The sequence below is a fragment of the Lineus longissimus genome, chromosome 18, assembly GCF_910592395.1.
Source record: "Lineus longissimus chromosome 18, tnLinLong1.2, whole genome shotgun sequence".
Classification (NCBI taxonomy): domain Eukaryota; kingdom Metazoa; phylum Nemertea; class Pilidiophora; order Heteronemertea; family Lineidae; genus Lineus; species Lineus longissimus.
The window spans coordinates 7,186,033-7,208,321 of NC_088325.1; the positions used below are offsets into that span (position 1 = coordinate 7,186,033).

The following is a 22,289-nucleotide window of genomic DNA, read 5'->3' on the forward strand; positions in this document are numbered from 1 at the left end:
AACTTGGTGTTAAGTCTAAAGGGCTTAACTGAAGGAGATAACGCCAAGTTAAATTAACGCCAGCGTTAGTGACAAAACTTATTTTGAACAACCAGGCCCTGAGCAGTATCAGAGGCCACGTTATGACTTTGGCTTGTCTAATAGATATATCGGGCCGCCCAAAATAGACAAGTATACTACCAAATACGAAATTGTAAAGGCTGTTAACCTCACATACAGACACGTTATTTCATGGATCTTTGACACATTCGCTGAAAATCTGAGGTCCGGTCTATATCAAATGTTGTGAAAAGAAGAGCGGCTTCAAAAGTTGGTGTAAAAACGCAATGCCAGACAGAAGGTCAACACGGACAATTACATGAAACTACTTGAGGATGGATTATAACCCGATTACGACACGGCTTCTCGGCAGGGTGGGGTTGCCTCCTATGCGAGCAAGTGTAAACGACACTAGTTACCAATCTCCAAATTTTATTTTAAGAGAGACGAATGGCCACCACGGAAGGTCCAATAAGAATTTGATGCCGTATTTTGTACTTAACATCTTAAGTTCTAGAACTGCCGATGTATATCCCACGATCCCAACTATCCCGAGCTTTGAAATAAGCAGACGATATCTTGCTGACGTCATTGCCTGCAATCCCGGCTTACCATCTGCGCTCGCTGCACGCACACACAATATAAGTAGACGCCGCTGTGAGCAGACCGTTATATCAAACAAAATATTGATACTGAAATATTGGAATATTCTCTCCTGCGGACTTCAAGGTAGGTTGAGTTGCTTTTATCTTCTGGCTTCTCGTTAATGGTTTTCATGAACTACATTTGTACTAAGTGGTTATATTTGAAAGTATCTATCCGAGGAAAACTTGTCTCACTCCGATGCTTAATTGCTTGGCTTTAAAGAGTAACTTAACAGTCATTGTTGGCCCGTCTCAGTCTGATAACTAGTGCCTCTTTATTAGAAAATATTCCTCACATAAAACTCCTCAGGTTTCTATAATAGCCACACGATGTTAGAATGACTTGTGTCTCTGCGTTGAGATTGTTTTAGCTGAAATTACTATTTTAGAAAGTCGTCTCAAACATATCAAAACACAGTGAATTATAATGTTCTTAAGAGGTTTCTGTTTTGACAGGACGTCACCGAAGCGACATATAAGACAGTTATTGTCGTCCACTCTTAAGTTAACACTAACTGGTCAGGAAAAGTTCCCATTGCACCAACTGTGAAATAGTACAAAATAGTAGTGACACTGATCATCAATAAGTTGTCCTAAGTCAAAAGAGAGTTCAGAAATAACTTCAAAATGGTTCCAAAAATCTTATTTTCGACAGTTAAACCAACTTATATCACAGTCGATGCAAAAGGAACTAACAGAATGGTAAAATTCGTATGAAATAGGTGCATGTAATTAGTTTTTAAGAATGTATTCGGCAATGACAAGATGAGAACTATATATACTGTACTACAAACGTGAAACGCTGATTTCATCGAGATTGGCTTACTCTGATATTGATTGAAACTGCTATTTTCATAGTAGGACGTGGGGTCCATTATATCGGTAGGGGATGTAGTTGGCCAAAACGCCATTGGCAGAGAGAAAATATTCTGCACCAGTGACCGACTAATAATGCCGATATCAATCCAAGCCGACTGGCTCCATGCCATGGAGTTGCTCACACTAATCATGGTTGAGAGAATTTGTTGAATATAATCGGTACATGAGGCTTTCTCCTTGTTTTGCCCCCCCCCCCCCCACCCACCACCACCACCATCCAACCATTCTACACTCCACCTACATGTAACCTTTGTGTCTTGCGCATCATAACATGTAAGAATCCGACAGGAAAAGACTTGTTCTCAAGATATTAGCAGACAGCACTTCATTCTTCCGCTGAACCTTTAGCTACAGAGAGAAACCATGGAGTACACTTTAGTCTCGGAAAATGACGAATACCATTAGCCGCGGGCAAAAATATCACATAGCACTTCGAGACCATGTCATAATGGTATGCCGTTTTGTTTGTAGGCCATAACTACTTCTGACAGTTTTCGTATGTTGTCTATTTTCCTCTCATCTTCACTGTGGCAGGAGCTTCTTCTCACCAATATACCATGCCACATTGAAAATTACTACTTATCGTTTATGGTAGGCCGTACTGGACATAAATGCCGATTTATGTTCTAGCACATAATTATTTGTGTTCTGGAACATAACTTGACCAATAGGAGAACAGAAATATTGTTCTAGACCGTTAATCAACCAATCGCTGACCAGGAATAATGGCCTAGAACATATATCAGCCAATCACAGTACAGGAATTATGGTCTAGACCATTATTCCTGGCCAGTGATTGGTCAATTAATGGGCTAGAACAGAATTCCTGTACTGTGATTGGCTGATTTATGTTCTTTCCATACGAAGTCTTTTCAATCGTGTTTGTGATTACTTAATGAGAGTTGTAATTACTAGAAGCCTGAACAAAATTTGCTTAACTCTTTTTCCTTGCTTCCGTAAATTTTTCGGACAAACTTACTATTCAGTCCATTCGATGGTAATCCATGGCAAGCTAGATAGGTATGATTATCTAATTAAATTTGAACAGTGGTAAATTTCAAAAGTCTTGTCTCTGAAGTTTCTTTAGTGAGAAAAATCGAATGAGTGGAAGATTTTGGTCCATTCCAATTATTGACTCTAATTAGCCAACCAACAGCATTAAAACAATTTGCTGCCGAGTAAGTGCAGAGTCATTCAAACAAATAATTTATTTGGAAGACTCTGGTAAGTGTCAGTTGCGAAGTATTGGCTGTACATTGTATGTATTATATGCTCCGAAACTGTACATTCTGCGCAAACATGGATTGCCGTATAGATAATGAGGATCATATACTGCGTTAGGTTTCTCACTGGGCCCTCCTTCTTGCTCTTCCTCAATATAAGGTGTTGTCTGATTCCTCCCAAAATCATTGGTGCCCATTGTCTAGGTTATCAATAGCAAATTGGCCGCATCTCCCCACTGGGAACTCCTGTTAGGCTTGGCAGTGCGACACTCCCAAGTTAAGCCATCTGGTGCCGCTGCATAGGCCTTAAACCTCTGTTTATATCTGTACAATGTGGGCGACGGATCGATGGGCAGACAGAACATTTCCCCATTACCCATGCTTTAAGGGAGAGTTCGATTGGGCTATCGATCTTCGAGCACGAATTAGATAAACGATGCCAATACTACGGTCTGTTTCAGGCCACTAAACTTATCGGAAAGTGATATGACATCTAAGGATTCAAGAGTATTGTAATTGCTATATAAATATCATAAATATCGTCTAGTCTCTTTGTGTCATTTGATCATCATTTGAATTTCTAAACATGTTTCCTCTGCTCCCAAAGAATGAAAACTTTGCTAATCGAGTACACACAAGCTTGATTCATGTCAAGAATTTTCTTCTGACAATATCCATTATCGTATAAACGTTCTAGATATACCCGGTAGATTTTGAATTACATCGTGATGACACCCTATACATTCTTAATATTTGTTAGTTAAAACAACTAATCTGGTTGTTCCCATTAACCAAAAATTAACCATTAAAATGGAAGAATTCCTTTCTCGAAAGTAAAAACAACTTATTTTCCAGTCGATGCAATAAAAGCTACTACAGGGTGGCCCAGAATTATTGTGTATCCATTGTGGAGGAAAAATAATTCTGGGCCACCCTGTAGTGTAGTTAATTACGACAAAACAGTCCTTTCAACTGATTTATTTCAAGAAGGAAGGTTTTGTCGTCGCACATGTTCGTGATATGAAGAATAAATAAGGACGACATTATGCAGAGAAAGCGTGGGGAGGGAATACCTCTGAAATTTTAGAATGGAAAGTGCTACGTCCACATTCTTAGTAATTTTTTGTGATGTTATCTTTATGGTTGTTGCATGGTATTCGTCACGAAAAACACGACTCTAAGACTTTATTTAAAAGTCCCCATTTTTACTTATTGGGAAATAATATTTTAATGGGCCATTTTGATGAGGTCCAAGAGCCATATCACGCCCTATACGGCATTGTGAAATTACTATTTTGCACTTGAGAATCATTTGATAAAACTGACAGTTCAGGCGATTTTGACCTGCCCTTTGCCTTTATTTATTCATAGTGCTATCAGTTTCTCAAAACATTGGAAGGACTTGACCAAACCCATAATTATATATTTCTGGTGCTTTACAAAACCATGGCAGTTGTCACAGAGGGTCCGCGGCAATGTGCAGTCGAGGAGGTTCCGCATCTATGATCCAACATCGAGGTTTGAATTATGCTGGTGCCAGCAGTACAACCCCCCCCCCCCTCCACACCCCTAACTTAATGCATGTATCATTGCCCCCCCCCCCCCCACCCACCCACCCAATTCTTTGTAAGACGATTTCTGCCGCGGTGAAATCTCATTGCATTGATGTCTCCGACGCCTCCCCCGGAGTGAGAATGTATCATTCTATTAGAATTCTTTCAGGAGATTAAACCTGTGATTACAAATACAGTATTTATAATAAGGACAAAGATGCGTCCAGTTGAATTGGCGAGGAAAGCTCCTCACTGCTCCAGGGTCGGTACAGGATTTGTCGCGATGATTGATGTCACTCACTGCGATGCCATGTATGTGAATCGGTTACTATGGACTCAATAATACAATAGACCAATCACATAACTCAAGAAATGGAGATTTGTATTTTGTACAACGGGAAGAAAAAACCAAGGCCTGTCGGCAGTTTACTGTCTTTCTTTAACCCAGCCTCGCCTCTCTCCAGAAATAGAGCGGAAGTTTCGAGGAAGTTAAAAAAATTCTTTTTCAGAACGTCATACTCCAAAAATACAGGCACATGGCCCACAGCGGTCTGTCTATCCTTTATTCAGTCAGATTCTTCAAATATCTTTCTAAAAAGTTTTATAGAAATCAGTGAATTTGAAGTTAGCGTCTGCAAACGGGAACATTCGTAATGGCAAAAATATATATATATGGTAATGGCTATGTTCAGCTGATCGAAGAATCGTTCAAGTTCCAGTTGTGCGGAAATGGCTTCGGTCAACGCGTGACCCGAGAGAGCTCTGTCCCAGCGCGCGCCTTACGGCACAGGCGGTGGCTTTGATGTTGAAACCATACGTTCCCTCGGTGCCTGACTCTTTATTTGAAAGACTCTGATTCAGTCAACTTCTGTACTGTTCCATCCAATGATTACTTTTCTCCAATACGAGTATGAGGTAAAATAACTCCTTCAATATTGCTGATGAGAGCAGAGAGGCGCCAAACGGGGAGGCAGAGAGGCGCCAATGTTAGGCCAAGCATCGGTCTACCTTTGCCGATGGGTTTTTCATGGGAGGGACTCCCTTTATCTTTGTATACACACCTACCGGATTTTTTGGTGTCGCAGTTGACAAGGCCTCCAAACACTCTTGACCCTTGATGTGAAACTGTCTCAGGAAGCTATGTTTGCTTCTTACATAACAAGTCGCAGCTTCCCTTACAATAATAGTTTTGGGTCCATTCTTCCCCGAGGCGATATCATAACAGAACAGGAGCAGAGGCGCTGCAATTGACATGCCCTGCGTGGCGTTCGTCAATTATACATGATATTGTACGCTTGAGTCGCTACTCGACGCCGTGATTTTGTATCTGAGTTATTATTTATGACACGGGGTATCTCCTGTTGTATGTTGATGATAGGCGAGGATTCTTGACACTAATAGTAAAAGCAAACATTTATCCAACAGATCGGTACATATGTACAGATATACTCCTGCGCAGCCCTGCAATTAAATTTGTCGATGAAGTCGTTCCGTGACTGTCAACACAGCCGCCATTTTCTTTCACCTACTCCAATTCTTGGATAGCCATCATCGTTCCTGGAGAAGATTACAGGCTCGCGAAATACATTAATAAATCGGTTTGCGTTCAAGGTAAAGGAGGGATATTGCATGGGATAAGAAACGAACAAAATCTGGCCAAAATGTCTAGCTTCTTGTCTTATAATAAAATAATAGTGAGTTCTTATATAGCGCTTTTCACTGAATTATCTACTGTCTCAAAGCGTCATAGCATAATGTTTGCGTGTTTAGCTGCAATATTTGAATTGCACAATCCCAGCTCTGCTTGAGATTCTACTATGTAACACAAAAGGGGTTATTCATTATACTCTTGATGTTTTATAACTCCAACATTATATCCATCGTAAATTTATCAAAGTCCGGCCACATGTCTGAGGTCGATAATTCCTGTTCTGAGTTTAGTTATGGCACTAACATTTTCCGACACTGCAACCGCGCAAGTATAATAGTGTGTCAAATGTGATGGGATGCCGCAGTTACGGGAGACCAGAAAGAGACTCACCGGAATCCATAAATAGTCTCGCCGGAATCGTGAATGGGCTGGTGTTTTAAATTGAGGGGCGAAAGAAACTGATAACTGAGGTGTGCCTTTTAACCCGTTCACCCCTCAATTTCTTGATTTCGAAAAAATACAACAGTGATATATCAATGTCGTGAAAATAATAGGCAAAACGTGAGCACAATCTATCGATTAGAAGCCAATGAAATCAAATCTCTATACAACACCTACTGCTGTCTTAAACATTTATTTTTAACAATGCAGTTCGGGGTGCACGATATGTGTCGAATACAAAATGTGTTGAGAAGCGGTCTCGCCTCAAATTGCCATGCGCGAATCGAACCATTCTGCGGAGAAGCCCGCCTCGAAGATCTGAACCCACCTTCAATAATGAATCCTGTTTATATCGAAAGGCAAAGAACCCTATATCTAAATGGTAGTTTTAAAGTTTATCAAGGTTTTCAAAAAAGGTATAGGATTTCGTCTGGTGAAATTCATGTTAAAAAAGACTGACGAAACTTTCATCCAAACTGCTATGAGCCATTCAAAAAACGCATGATGGCCAACAATAAACTCTGTGGTCAAGGTGTGTGCACAAGTGAAGAAATCTATTATGCATTGCCCATTGTAGAAAATATCGCATAACTAGCGGTAGCACACTGGTTCTGGATCATGGGAACACTAAGTCGAATTTATTTTATGGATAACCAAAAGAAGCCAAGAAAATTATTACAATAACTCTCTATCTCACATCAAGTAATGATGAAAATCTGCTCGGTCAGAACATGCCAACCTTTTTTTCAGCAGTCGGCTGCTTCAGCGGTAACTGATAAAGTGAAGCAAAACCTTTTAACGGTTCTGCACGTAGTTTCCGTAACCAAAAAAATATTTAGAACCAAATCATTGATAAAAACTAATATTCACCTTTATTAAGACTACCAGGACTACTTTTACACCTTGTACTAAGAAAAAACTAGCGAATTAGACATTGCCCGCACTGCATGTTCGTTGGCAGCATAGAGGCTTGCGATCATGCGGACAATAACACGGTTTTTATTGCGAATAAGGATGCCTTTTACCAAGGAAGCACAGCTTTATGCCATATTCTCACCCAAAAGGCTATGTCAGTATGATTGGCCTGAATGCACCACCCATAAAGCAGCGTCACTGATCGTCAAATAGATGCCGCATGTAGTGCCTATTACAAATCCTATATCGCTTCTAGTTTTCTTGCAAAATTCCTCTTCAATAAGATACAATTCATAAAAAAGGTTTTTTTCAACTTTAAAACAACAAAGCGTGTTATCAAACACACTGTACAACCATAACCAATCCCAAGTAAGTTATGTTTCGACAATCTTCCGTCCGCCGGGTCCAATTTTGAATAAAACTCTGCCTCTTTCGTCCAAAAGCAACCGATATAAAGACAGTCTCCTGAACAAATAATTGATGGAAACTGGAGGAGCCATCAGAGGTCATCGATCGCCTGATACCATCTTCGAAGTTCATGATGCGGCGGAGCAGACGTCATTGGACTCCAAACTCGTGAATGTTTAATTGACGTTGTCGAAATCGTCTTCTAATATTACAACATCATATTCTAATATTTCACATCTTAAAGGGGTACTGTAGGCAGAGGCAGGAGGGTTAAATTGGCGTTCTTCGGGTGACCAATATGCACCCTTTTGGCGACTTTGTCTAACTTTATCTTGCCTACCTAGCTGCTGCCTATAGAGTCCCTTTAAATTTCCCATTCCCTTAATATGCTCACATTACAACTGACGGATCAAGAATCGAAATCGGATTATGACATTTTGTCTTTTTCCGTGGCAGTGGAGCATCCACATCCTCTGCATCAACATCAACATCTTAAAGGGACAATATAGGGAGCAGCTAGGCAGGCAAGGTTAAGTTATACGAAGTCCCCATAGGGGTCTCTCCCATCTCACTGTACGTCGAAATGATTCACGCTTGTACGAGGAATATATGTAGTGCTGAATCTGACATGACCCAGGGCCCTTACTTTGTACATCAGTCACCTGAAGATGGCCAAATTAGCCCCTCTGCCCCTGCCTATAGTGTCCCTTTAAGGAACTCTGGGTTCTATCAAACTTTTTGGAATTCAATGTTTACGTCGGGAATAACGACTCTGATTGAGTTGTTTTTAACCAACCAGTCTCAAGAAATCAGTTAAATCCTGGTTCTAATTGTTCATCACAATAACCCTGAGACATAACAGGTGCAAAATAAGCGACATAGATAATCACCCTTTTAGCAAATTGTAGCGCAGTTATAGATGCGGTTATCCCATTAGAGGCTTTGAGTTTATTTCGTAAGTTTCTAAAGCAGTGATTGATGGAAGCTCTTTTGCGATAAACTATCCAAGTAAAATTTCCGGTTTTACATGTCAGTGACACAGGTTTGTTTATGATTTGAAATAACCTGCATTGTAGCCATCTCTATCGTAAAACGATTCTCGCTTTATTTATAAAAAAAGAAAATTTAGTGTTTACAGTTAACATGCTGCAGATAAAAATAAACTATGCTGAAAGACGATGATAATGCATCTACAATTGAGATATGACCTTAGCATAGAACCGTTAGTGATACAGCAAGGAGATTCATTTCATAATGCATTATATTAAGGAGAATGACGCTGGCAGGAGCTCTAGGGGGCCGATTAAACTGGTTGTCTTCAGGTGAATGATGTGCACAGAGGGGACTCTGTCGTGTCTGATTCAGTGATAGATATATTCCTCGTACAAGAATGAAACCTGTCGTTACTGTGAGATCGAAGCGACCCTTTCGGCGACTTTGTGCAACTTATCTTGGCCCAGCTGGCTCTGCCTATAGACTCCTTTCAATTCATATTCACCATCTCCATTAAGAAAACAATATCGACTGTTTTAATAGCCCGGGAAAAGATTTAAGATGGCCCAATTCCCTTAATATACCATTAAGCGCGTCAATAAAGAAAATGCAATGTAAGTCTAAGATTTAAAGTGCCTAAATGCCTTAATAAACCACGAGCTGGCTCAGTTAGTAAATGGATTGGTATCCTCATCACCTGAAACGGGGGCGATGTTTCCCAAGGTAATAACAAAGAGTGCAGTAAATAATCAAGCAATCAATAAGATGAACCGGCTCAAACTTACTCGAAAAATGACGATGATTAAATTGATTATTCACTGCTTTAATCTGTTTGGTGGCGACATCACGTTAAAGATTATTTCATAAACCTAGGACTAAGCTGCTTGAATGTTGTAATCCATCTGTTAGAAGTGTCCTCAAAGTACCAGAGCTGAAAATCTCTTTGTCTCAAGTATATCTTCATACTCTGTCCATTTCATTGAAGTGTCAATTTCATGTCTCCTCTGAATCAAAGGAGAGTTCCAATGTTGCAGAATGGTGGCAAACACGTGCCCCGTGGCCACTGGCTTCCTGTTTCAAGCATGACAGAGCACAGTACTCTTCAGTGGGAACGAGCGTGAAAATGGTACCATTCCTAAGTAAAGGAAAGTATTGGAATTTGAATGTAATTTCAACTGTCGGTGGCCGTGAGGTCTGGTACACCCCTTTCAACTCAAAAAACAAATCGATTTTACCGATAGGATTAGGTGTCTCATTGGACATTCGCGAAACGTCAAGAAGGCAGGCAACTATGACATAAACCTTGAATGAAAGCAATGAGAAGCTACTTCATGTTGAAAAAAACGAGCGAGTTTAAATACATCATGACATTTTTACCAATACTTTGGAAGATAGCAATTTTTTGTTGACAAACATTCAAAAAGCCTTTATCTTCTACTGAATTATTTCCTTACTCTCTCGTCAAATAACATTGCATGATCATCACTGTACATCAAACCTGTACCAACGTTAAGTGGTTGATATAGTCCTCGAATGGAAGACTAAGATAATTGAGTTGCGACGGACCTAGAGCTTCATTTATTCATAATTTCAAGGCATTTTATTATGATAAAGGATGTAACGCAGGAAGAAAAAATCTACAGTAGACCTCTAAGTAGACAGCATTCTCTATGGTACCAAATATCGGTAAGACCATTGACTGATTTACGGACAGAGTGTAACAATTTCTTGTTAAGATATAATCAGCCACGCTATGATTGTTCACAAGGAGAGGATGATGACTGGCATACCAATCCCCTGATTGCCATGTTAGAATATGGTCACGTACAATCAACTACAATGGTTTCCATCTAAGCAATAATTTGCTGGGTAGCCCAGGATGTTGAGTCCGGCTTAGGAACTTATTGTTTGAGGTCAGAGCTGAAACGTGTTCATTACAACTTTTGGGCCTCGTCGTCTTGCCATATTCTTGGTACTGTACCAACAAAATCCGCTTGTGGTGTTGGTACGTATTTGCTTCGTGAGGCACAGACTGAAGCCGATTTCACGCGCGGTATCGGCGTCCGAGTTTTGCAGTGGCGCTTGCATGTTGTGGTCAAGATACCATACTTCCATTTGCCTCGTCCATTGAATTCGGATTTTTTTGTACGATATACCATCGGACAGATTAGTCACTGACCTGCTTACTCCTGCAACTGGACATTCCATGTCAATTCTGCCACTACATCCCTCCAGGCATCCCGGTCTTGCAACTTCAGCGCTACGACATCCATCCAGCCGGTCCGGCATCGTCCCCTTCGCCGTTTACCTCATTCTCCGGTTGCCACTTCATGACTTCATCACTATCTTGGGAAGCCTTGCTGGCTCCGTTCGACTCACGTGCCCGCCTAACCAAAGTGGTATGCTTCTTCTTAACCAACAGCGATACTGGCGGTTGACCTATTCTTCTCCTGAAGCAGTCGGAGGGTGTAGATAAACTGTTTTTTCAAAGTGGCTAATCGTAACATTTTCACATTTTTTGTCAGCGGCTTTGCCCACCTCGTCAAGAAATTGACGAATTCAAGACACGAATAAATCCTAGTATATCTTTGATAATGCCGGCATAACAAGGGAGGGGTGAAAATAAAACTTCGTAATTTTTTGAATGAACCGACCTTAATTATGACCCCTACCGAGAGGTCCTTCTTCAATGAAAGGAGGTTTGTTGACGCTCAGTGCTGACTGGAGCTAATATGCAACTCTAAATGAGAGTGCCCCACTTGAGAGCAGCCGTTTGTTTACCCTCCTGACTGGAAGCTGTCGACGGCGAATAAAACATTGATATCATCAAACGTATGTGCTAGAAAATCGAAGAAGGTTTTGGCCTTGGTCATGGCGCCGTTGGCTGCGGGCAATGAACGTGCATTAGCTTGTGTGCACGCAGTATTAATGCATGGTAAACCGAAGGAAGGAAACTGTGGGCAAAATACAAGTAACACCTTTTGGGACACTTATCCCTGTACCTGATCAAGAAAAAATACGCCTTGTCCAGGATTCGAGACGGGCTAATTGCTTGGCCAGAACCGGCGCACACCTCAATGTTTACTATGAGATGCGCTGTTCATGGCTAATTCGGACACGCTTATACAACGACAACAATAACAACAATAGCAGCAGCAGCAGCAACAACAAAAATCGGTGACACGCGCTAAATTCAAATGTCTTGTTTTTTGTTCGCCCACAGTTATAATGACCTCCTCAGAAGTTTGCGTTTACTTGGAGGAGGTAGAATTATTTCCAGCAGTCCAATGGAAGGTTTATGTAGCTGCGTTGACTTACATTTATGGGAAAACTCATCGTAAGGAGCCAAGGGTTAAAATTCATACAACAATGGAGCAGATCAATTCGTGAAGGTTAAACCGATGAGTCAAGATGGGAAAACGGTTCACGTACATTGAATCTTAGTGGCGTCATTTCCTGAATTAAGATGGAGCATAGGCCTACTGTCCAAGAGATGCATGTCACGAAATTCCAAACAGATTTTGGAAAGGTTACATGATACATTGTAGGGATTGATATTCACCACATCTTCCACTTGTAATAAAACCTTCTAAATCATATATTTGTGTATGTAGCAAATTGGTACCTTTTTCAATTAACTACATGTAAGTATATAATCATATGACATATTTGTGACAGTAAAAGGTATATACATGTATATCGCATGCATTAATGTCATCACACCATCCAGAATTATCTAAACCTTTGACCAAGTCAGATAGTCATCTCGAATTTGATGACCTTCCCATGCCAATGCAGTAGTTTCCAACCAAGACCAGCTGTGTCAGCACAGGCATCAGTTTAAAAGGTGTGTCCAATTATGCTGCATTGGCACTATCAGTTTGTACAATATACCATTTGGCACCATCTGAAGTCTCTGTTAAAAGAATGAAAGTCTTTAAGTCATGGAACCTCGTTGTTGTGCAGCCTTATAAGCAAAGCGACAAACGATTTGTCCATGAGAAGATGCCCGGAGCGAGCATGTAATCGATAGGCTTCCCGCGTGAAGATAATCCTTTGGTGAGAAGCTTTGTGAGAGAAACCTAACACAACCACATCAGCTTTTATCGCTGTCGTGATAATGTCAAAGTCAGCTTGTCACAAAAACAAGGAAGTTGACGGTATAACATCAACTTGTCACAAAAAAAGGGAACAATGGTAAAAACTCAGCTGTGTAACAAAAGCAGGAAAGTCAACGGCAGCTTGTCAAAGAATCAGGAAATTCAGCGGTAAAACGTCAGCTTTGTTACAGAACAGGAAAGTCAACGGTAAAATGTCAGCTTTGTCACAGAAATAGGAAAGTCAGCAGTAAAATGTCAGCTTTGTTACAGAACAGGAAAGTCAACGGTAAAATGTCAGCTTTGTCACCGAAACATGAAAGTCAGCGGTAAAACGTCAGCTTTGTCACAGAAACAAGAAGGTCAATGGTAAAATGTCAGCTTTGTCACAGAAACAGGAAAGTCAACACAGGAAAGCCGCCCCCTTAAAAAACAATTTTTTTCACGTGACATTCTAATTCAATTTATCCGCCTTAAAATGCTACATTATGACCCCATATGCCTTTAAAGTGCTTCTCAAGTCCTTGAAATCATCAAAATAGGACCTTTTAACAAGAATTTAAGAACAATTTTCCCAGTGCCCGCGAAAACGCGGCGAAAACAGAAAAAACCGTTAGATTACCCCCTTCTAAACTTAAAGGCTGTGGAGAACACTGGAAGGTCAACGGTAAATAATTAGCTTGTCACAAAAACAGGAAAGTCAACAGTAAAACATTAGCTTTGTCACACGAACAGGGAAGTCAGCGGTAAATCATCAGCCTTGTTACAGAAACAGGAAGGTCTGCGGTTGTTATAACATGAGCTGGTCCAAAAACAGGAAAGTCAACGGTTAATCATCTGCCTGTCAAAAATAGGAAAGTCAATGGTACACTTTGTCGACAAATCAGCCAACGAATAAAGAGTTCTCATCTGAAAGACGACAAGAAGACCAGACATTTGGCGTGTTTTACACTGATTACCTCGAAGTGCCTCTGTCTGTTGAATCACGTTGGCCTAAGTACGTGTGTGTACATGATTTATGTCTGTGCGCTGAAGAAATAATCGACCAGAAAGTCGATATTTTCCAAAATGTACTGTTTGTAAAACTTGACACGATATGTGTCAAAGCTGTACTTGCCGAAAAAAGCAGTTATACGAATTAATGTTACTTCTTTGTCCGGCGCAAGCCGTCGATACGTATCAATGACGAGGTTGCAAGAAAAAGTGACGTGGCTGTCAAACCTGTCTTTTGGGATGTCATCGGAATCAAAGCGCTGTTTGTGGCGGCAGAAACCTCGGCGATCGTAGCGATCTCTTTCTTGATTGGTTTTTGCTTTGTGTTGCGGCGTTTTTGTTCGAATAGCAATTGTATGGTAACTACATACTGATGGTTTGTCTGATAACCATGTTACGCATATAGGTTGTTTTTCAATGGCAGCGAAACCGTATGTCACCCGTATATTTCTTGAGTGTCAGCCAATTGCAATGGTTGTAGGGGAACTACGCCAAGGTTTAACTGCTCGGAGTCAACCGGAATCGGTTATTCCCCTTCTCCCAATTCTTCTTCCACTCTCCACAAGGCATGCCACTAGGACTTTGTCTTATGTTTGGCCTGGCATATGTTCCATGCACAAGAAACCGTTTTTTAACTATTATTTTAAAGGATATACATGCCTACCTGATTCTCGACAACTTGAAGAGGGAAAGCCAATACTTCCCAAGCCGGCCATGGCCTTCCATCCAATACCCAAGCCACTGCGACAAAAATATATAATAGACAGTGAAAACCAATATTTTAATCATATTGCAAATACGTTACTTTCTCTGGATTGAAATTCAAATATATATTGCTCGAAGTTTAGCTTCACTTGGAAAATACTCGATGCCTTTTATTGGAATTCTCGTCCAAGATATTTGATCCGAAGTAATTGATTTTGAATATAGATTTCCAACTCAGTAGTCAAGCTACGTCTAACGCTGTTATTATCTTAAATTAGAGGCTAGCCGCATCGAGCAGTCACAGAATGCGTTTTCATCCCCCAAGAGATTATGAATGCCTGGTAACGAACGAGCTGAGTGATCTGATAATGTTTCAAAATCTGCTTCGATCCTACAACACCAAGAACATAAATCGGATTTTTTAACAAACTCCATCAATATCATCGATTTCATCCAATCTTAACCAGTCGAATGCGTTCAAGAATGCATCGATCCTCTACCCCGATCCCAAGGGCAATCATTGCTGATACTGTGATGGTTCTTTAGGAGATGTAATTCACATGGGAAAAGTTGATCGACTGGAGTAAAGTTGAATGTTCGGGTTCAGTCATTGTGACGGTACCAGCAGTATATATATATGTAGCTTATATGTGCATAACTCACCCAAGCACTATAAAACACTTTTTTGTTTTAAAAGCGCAGAAAATTCCGCCGACTCGTGATGTTCTACAAAATCCTGACGGGGCTTGCTCCAACGTACCTCAAAGATCTCATTCCAGAGTTAACCTTGCATTATCATCAACATTATCATTGGACACATAAGAAATAAATGTAGCGGACTCACAGCAGATCTTTTCCTAAATCATGTTTCTGATCACCCCACATGCCCATCTTGCCTCATGGATGTCCCGGAAACCGCTTCTCACTTTCTACTTTTATGTCCCAACTTTGATAACCCGCGACACTCTCTAATAGCCAATACCCTCCAAATAACACAACGCCACAATATTATAATACTGAGTTCATCCTTAGCGGACACCTTACCCTTTCTGACAGCGAAAATTCAATTCTGATAAAATCCACCCTAAATTTCATAGCAGCAACTAACCGCTTCCCAAACTTATCGCCTCAATAACAAACAAATCCCAAGATCAACCCGACCCCCCCCCCCCCCCCCTCCACTGTACTCATGCACCTGATATTGCTTTCTATTAGTCAAACACTATACTTCTGTATTTGTGGGGTTTTTTTTGTTTTTTATAAAGTGATTTAATATATTTCTGTAAAATTGGCACACTGCTAAATTTTCACATTTTGCAGTGGTTTAAGCCTTTGGCTTTTGTCTACAAAACAGCCATTTTCTATGAATGTATCATTCTATTAACTGAATACGTCACCCCTTTGTAAAAAAAACAACAAAACAAACTTTAAAGGGAAATAGGGCTTTTTTCATACTCATAATAAACACATTATCATTAATACAGGTTTATGTTTTAGGTAAAAATGGCATGATTCCTTATACTTGTTTTTTAAAGACTGTTGGTAAATTGTTGTTGTGTACTGCGATTGAAAAGACTATCAAAAAACGATGACGAAAATGATAATGGATATTTCGTTAAGGGCTATTGGGCTATGGCTATTGGGCTATTTCGTTAGTGGATATTTCGTTAACTTTGTCATTTTTGTATCTGGCCTTTGAGTAATGGTTAAAATCTATAAAACTTCCGTGCACAACCCACGTATCCAATGCAAATATTAAAAAAGCTCTAGCATCTCATCTAGGTAGCTGTAGTTTATATAGTGGTGTGTAACTACTAGTATACAAAGGTATTGTATCGGCCATCAGAAAATCGCAGGACTTTTAGAGTAATTGTTGCAGGTCGGCGTAATGTTCGTGCATGATAAAATATGTCGACGTTGTAATACAATTTGACCTCTCTAATCAGGACACCTCTCTATTAAGGACAGCATTTGTCCGTCCTGAGGGTGTCCTCAATACATGCAGGTTCTACTGTATAATACATGGTGTAAAAAAGTTGGATAACGTTTTAAAAAGGCAATATTTTCAATATTTTAAAAACTAGTCGCAATAGGATTTTGTCTGGTAAGGCCAACGTTGAAAAAAACCAAGACATTCATCCAGCATGAGGCAGTTTAGTAATCTTTAAAGAAAACTTAAAGGACCATCAAAAACACCTCAAATTTAGTAGTCAAAGCTACATAAGTGAACGAGTTAGGCATCAGCGATCATGGGAACACTATATTCTAATTGCCTAAAAACCATTTCTAAAAAAATATTGTCATGATTAATTTCTATTTTCATATCAAATAATGATGATAGTCTGCACGGTCAGAATCACGTGACTGCCTTTTTTCAGTGGCCGGAATCAGCGGTAGCCAATGACTAAAGCAGAGTGAAACCACTGGCATTTTTCACAAATCCTATATCCTAGCAAAAATCCTTTTCGAAAAAGTCATATATATAAAATCATTCCACTTTAAAATGTATCGCAGAAAACCTCTGCGATTGGGTGGGGAAGGACACTGATGAAAAAACTAGATACGTATGATACACCAAAACGTAATCATTCATAGCCAAAGTTATTTCACACAGTAGCAACTGTTAGCCCAGCTCTGGTTAGCCTAATTATTTGAGCTAACCAGAGTCTTTCGACAAAATACTATGAGCTAACGTATTTGATGGTAATAAAGTTCAGGCTGTGAATTGGTAAATCTATTCCTGATAAGTGCATCCACATAGAGTACCATTAGCATTGTACGTGATATCTCATGCTTCAATTTGACAGGTATTTTTGTCTCGTGTGACATGAGTGATATCTGATGGACTCATGAAATGCAGATTAGGATTTGGGAATTCTGTCAGAGTTACCCTAGTCCGTGCTAAGTAGAGCGCTTTACCTCATTAAATAAGACATACTGATACTCAGTGAGGCCTTACTTATCATGAACATGTCATAATCAATCAATCAATCGATATAGGAAACCTTGAATTATTGTGAACTTGTATACTGTAGATCGCCAAGAGTGTCGAACTGACAACATTTTGTCGATAAATAGTGGATATGGATATGAGTCCGAAATAGCATTCCGCGATAATGACGTCACTGCAGCTGCTGCCCTCTATTTCCCCATCGCTGAATTACAGGCAATGTCGGACAAACATGCGGTTTCGTAATGGATTCAGGCTTTCTAACTAGGGCAGTTAGATTCAATCTGGCACATGTCCGAGTGTTGGAAATACTACATAATTGTTCTGAATATTTCTCTCTCTGACTCTATGGTATCATTCATGCTAAAAACAATGCAGGGTCAAAGATAATTGACTTTGAAATAAGCTGAAATGCGTAGAAATAAGTGTCGATGTCCGACTGTCACGTGACTAAAACGTCATCAATATCTTATTCAAATGGCCTTGTGAGCTATAAATAGTAACGTCGCGGAATGCTATTGAGGAGACTTCCAGACAAAATTATGCTACGCCGGTGTATCGAGTAAAATTGTAGGGCTTGTGGTATTCGACTCGATGACTCGACGACGCGATGACTCGATGACGCGATCAAGTTGGAATCTTTTTAAAGAATATCACTGCTTGGACTGTAATTTATACATAGAATCATAAGTGGAGGAAAATAAAAAAGAACCGATCATTACCAACCCCTTTCCAGCTGTTTTCACCGTATCTAATCCGACCATTTTTCGTTTCCTACAAGTTCGCATTTTTGATAAAACCATGCGCCATGTTGCTATGCAAGCCACTGGTATCTTTACCGTCAATACAGCTAAATACACCTAAATATAGCTGGTTCAGATCAACCTCCTACCCAGGTTCTTTACGAGCAGAAATTCCAATGTTAAAATGACACGCGAGTTCCTGGAGACAAGGTTGGCTCTGGATATCCGTTCAGCACGGCAATATTAAATGTCCTATACACCTTTCCAGAAATGGGGCGCTGAGTGTCCGAAATAGTGATGTCATAAGGGGAAACTAGGCCTGTGGTGGAGGGACAAAGGAGATAGTCATGGTTGACCAACACACTTGAATGCCTTTAATGACGGACAAGGGGGAAAAAGTTAGGCTAGTTCCAATGCAAGCCACCAATTTCGGAAAGCATGTAGAGGGGCTGATGTATGGGGGGGGGGGGGCAGATGTCAAGGGACGGAAGAGGGACTGAGTGACTGAGTCTAAAAAACTGCACATATGCGAAATTCCGATTGTTGACAGACTACCACATGACATCTGACATTGGCCACTAGAAGCTTGTTTGTCAATTAAATCTCCGGTCATTTTGCATGCTATGAAACTTCCGCGAGTCCTTTAAATATCAAAATCAATCGCGGGGACCAATCTTCAGTGGCCATGGCTGGGGGGGGGGGGGGGGGGAACATCCTTCCACATACCGTAGCTGGGTATGGGAAAGGCCGAGCTAAAACCTCTGCTGTTGCAGCGGTAGCCCGGAGACCAGGATCATGGGATTCCGTATTTTAGCAAAATCCATAGCAACGATCGCGTCATCGAGCCATCGCGTCGTCGAGTCATCGAGTCGAATACCACAAGCCAAATTGTAGACCTCTTGTCATTGTTGCTAAAGGTGGCTATCGGTCATTTAGTAGAGCAATTTCAGACCAACATCATGGGGAAGTCGTCTGCAACCGGATGACAAATTAAATGATCTTGCGTCTTAATTACTGCAATGGCCAGCGACGTAGATATTGAATAGAAACTCAAAGATTATCAACTTGAAACGCCTATTGGAAGACGTTGACCGCTTTCAGAATTTTCTGCTCGAGACAATGAAAGTGCCATATTTGAAAGTCCATTGTATCAGCTGCATTGTGTAATTTTATCAGTAATGTTTAATTAGATCGCTTTGAATGATGATTTAAACGCTAATAACTAACTAACATCGTTTTCTTCCAAAAGTGCTATCAATGCGCAAGATCAAGTGAAGTTCATGCCGATGTACCGTCGTTGTGCGTATATTCATTCTTCACCGCCGATAACTCCCCCTGATCGGCCGTCAGAAGGGCTGTTACTTTATCGGTAGTCTCCCTGCATTCCCTTCCTTTCCCACGCGTCCTCTGTCGCGACAACACTAACATTACACTCACACGTTGTTGTCGCACGAGACACGCACTGAAAGCCATCATAATTGAAAATGATACCAGGTGTTCAATGAGTAACGGTTCCAGGGATGCTGACCTGACCAAAGTGCACTGTGCATGTTGTATAGAAGAAGGGTAACCTGATCCGGAGGTTGGCACTATCAATTCAGGCCGTCATTTTAATCACTTTGTGTCGAGCAATTTGATTGGCCGCTCGTTTATGATGGTGCGTCCGACAGATTACCTGGCGGGAGTTATCGGCGGTGAAAGGAGGAGACTTTAGGACTGATATTCACGGTAACCGGAAAAACGCCGACTGACCGACCGACCGACCGACCGACCGACCGACCGACCGACCGACCGACCGACCTACCAACCCAAGGAGTTTCGTGTGATATATCCAATCCACGATAGCAGGTCATGTGAAATGAAATTGTAAACAAGCGCACGTGCGCTGTTCAAATGACAACAAATGCATATTGCGCGTTGCAGTTCATGCATTGCATCGGTCGAGACACTCGAGTAGAAAAACTACAGTGCATAGATTAGGCCCAAATCATGTTTTTAGCTCACCTCTTAGCAGAGGTGAGCTTATCCCATACCGTGGCGTCCGTCGTCCGTCGTCGTCGTCGTCGTCGTCGTCGTCGTCGTCGTCGTCGTCGTCGTCGTCGTCGTCGTCCGTCGTCCGTTAGCAGGGCACGTTTCGTAACTGTTAGAGCTATTGAGTTGAAACTTGGTACACATGTACCCTTATGTAATGACACCTGGGAGACCAAGTTTCGGTCCGATTCGTTTCATGGTTTGGCCACCAGGGGGCCAAACGTTAAAAGGGAAAATATGCAATATCTCCCTTAATAGTAGTCGGGAAACTTTGAAAAAAATATGGTAGGTACTTCTAGCAAAGGTGCATCATATATCCTCTGGGTTTTTGATTTGACCTCCTTTTCAAGGTCACAGCGGTCAAATGGTGTAAATTAGCCGTTAGGATGTAATGATGGCACGTTTCTAAACTGCAATGACTATTGATACCAAATTTGGTACACATTTACCCCTTAGTCAGGTGATCTCAGGGACCGAAGTTTGGTCCAATATGATTCACCACTTGACCACCAGGGGGCAAAATCCAAAAACCTTAAAAATGTGATTATTCCTTAACTTCTTGCCCGATTGCCACCAATTTGATATCATGGGTACATCTAACCACCATACAGTATATGTCACACAGGTTTTTAATTTGACCTTCTTGTCAAGGTCACAGAGGTCAAATGGCGTAAATTGGCCGTCAGGCCGTAACTATGGCACGTTTCTTAACTGCAATGACTATTGATCACAAATTAAGTACACATGTACCCCTTGGTCAGGTGATCTCAGGTACCGAAGTTTGGTGCGATCTGATTTGCCGTTTGGCCTCCAGGGAGGGGGCCAAATCCTAAATTCTTCAAAATGCCATTATTCCTAGTAATGACTTGCCCGATTGGCACCAATTTTATATCATAGGTAGATCTAATTCTAACAACCATTCAATGTGTCACCCGGGTCTTCTTTGATTTGACCTACTTTTCAAGGTCACAGAGGTCGAATGTACTGTAAATTGGCCATTTTGGGAAAATTGTAATTGCTTGGATCTACATCAAACCTAACACTACATGACACAATACCATGCTCTTTATCCATCTTTCCTCCACATGAGGTGAGCACAATGGCCCTGGCCATTTCATTATATCCACCGACCATGTAGACAAAGCATATCTTTAGAGTATCGTTATCAGTTCCTTACTGCGTGGGCTCGTTTTCCCGGTATAATTGACTGAAGATGCTGCTGTCAGACATGTCGGAATCCATCACGTCTATTGCGCTGGGCACTACACAGATACATGTGCTATAGAAAAGCGAAAGGGATACTGCATATGACGGTAGGTCGGTCGGTCAGTCGGTCGGTCGGCGTTTTTCCGGTTACCGATATTCGCCGCCGATAAGTCTGCATGGTGAAGTTTGGACAATCCAAAGTTTGAAAATGCATTCTTCAAACCAGCCTGAGTGCGCATGCCCAGAGTAGCTGGACAACGTTCCTATAGATTGCATCGTGACACTCACGTATACATATATATACACGGTGGGTTAAGGTGTCGGGCTGCCTAAGAAAAGTACGTGCTTACCTGGAGAGGAAATAACAACACAAAAGAAACAAACAACATATTAGACTAAGTTCATTTTGAGGGGCGTAAGGCCCCGATTTATTACTTTTATCCGATTAAACCACCTCCAACAATGGAATGGGACGGCTTTGTTTCTGTTGTGTAACAAAGGTAAACCAATACCTTTACCCGTGGTATAGCCGATGTAAAAACGTAACCGAGTATTGAAATTCCCTGCAAAACAAAGAATATGATCAATGGCCTCTTCTCCCTGGGTGTATAGCCAGGTAAGCTTGTTCACAGTGTAGAATCCGCTGGACTAAAATGGTCTGAACTCAACTGATCAAGATGATGGCCCGGTATCACATCATATACGGCTGATGCATTCAAATAAGCCAACAGCAAGTGCTAACGTTATTGAAGGATCATACCGGAAATTGTCACCAGCCCTATCTCGTCAGCGGCTCGTCAGTTCTTCGTTGTTCGAAT

At 41.0% G+C, this 22,289-nt stretch overlaps 1 protein-coding gene across 2 annotated transcripts in view; it reads left to right on the top strand.

Moving 5' to 3' along the window:
• Positions 1-689: 689 nt before the first annotated feature.
• Positions 690-22,289, top strand: part of LOC135502413 (leucine-rich repeat neuronal protein 3-like) — a 90,281-nt gene continuing 68,681 nt past the window's right edge. For both annotated transcript variants that reach the window (XM_064795228.1, XM_064795230.1), the window contains exon 1: positions 690-768. The gene's annotated coding sequence lies outside the window, so the exon portion shown is untranslated. The remainder of the gene's footprint in view (positions 769-22,289) is intronic.